This window comes from Alosa alosa, chromosome 19 (assembly GCF_017589495.1).
Source record: "Alosa alosa isolate M-15738 ecotype Scorff River chromosome 19, AALO_Geno_1.1, whole genome shotgun sequence".
NCBI lineage: Eukaryota > Metazoa > Chordata > Actinopteri > Clupeiformes > Clupeidae > Alosa > Alosa alosa.
Genome location: NC_063207.1, coordinates 2741839 through 2742991, shown reverse-complemented (window position 1 = coordinate 2742991; position 1153 = coordinate 2741839).

Here is a 1153-nt window from a genome sequence, read left to right as displayed (position 1 = left end):
CCAACAACACCACACAGCTGTTGCCGTCCCAACAACACCACACAGCTGTTGCTTAGTCACACAGCACGAATCTCCTAAGGCCACACAACCGTGATCTCTTCTCAGTCATCACTGTCCACTCCTCCTCCTATAATGCCCACTCCTCCTCCTGATGCCCACTCCTCCTCCTGACGCCCACTCCTCCTCCTGACGCCCACTCCTCCTCCTGATGCCCACTCCTCCTCCTGACGCCCACTCCTCCTCCTGATGCCCACTCCTCTTATAATGCCCACTCCTCTTATAATGCCCACTCCTCCTCCTGATTCCCACTCCTCCTCCTGATTCCCACTCCTCCTCCTGATGCCCACTCCTCCTATAATGCCCACTCCTCCTGATGCCCACTCCTCCTATAATGCCCACTCCTCCTCCTATAATGCCCACTCTCCTCCTGATGCCCACTCCTCCTATAATGCCCACTCCTCCTATAATGCCCCCTCCTCCTGATGCCCACTCCTCCTATAATGCCCACTCCTCCTGATGCCCACTCCTCCTATAATGCCCACTCCTCCTATAATGCCCACCTCCCTCCTGATGCCCACTCCTCCTATAATGCCCACTCCTCCTATAATGCCCACTCCTCCTCCTGATGCCCACTCCTCCTATAATGCCCACTCCTCCTATAATGCCCACTCCTCCTCCTGATGCCCACTCCTCCTATAATGCCCACTCCTCCTGATGCCCACTCCTCCTATAATGCCCACTCCTCCTCCTGATGCCCACTCCTCCTATAATGCCCACTCCTCCTCCTGATGCCCACTCCTCCTCCTGATGCCCACTCCTCCTATAATGCCCACTCCTCCTGATGCCCACTCCTCCTATAATGCCCACTCCTCCTCCTGATGCCCACTCCTCCTGATTCCCACTCCTCCTCCTGATGCCCACTCCTCCTCCTGATGCCCACTCCTCCTATAATGCCCACTCCTCCTATAATGCCCACTCCTCCTCCTGATGCCCACTCCTCCTCCTGATTCCCACTCCTCCTATAATGCCCACCTCCTCCTATAATGCCCACTCCTCCTCCTGACGCCCACTCCTCCTCCTGATGCCCACTCCTCCTGATGCCCACTCCTTCTCCTGATGTCCACTCCTCAGGGGAACCTGATGTGTGTGTGTG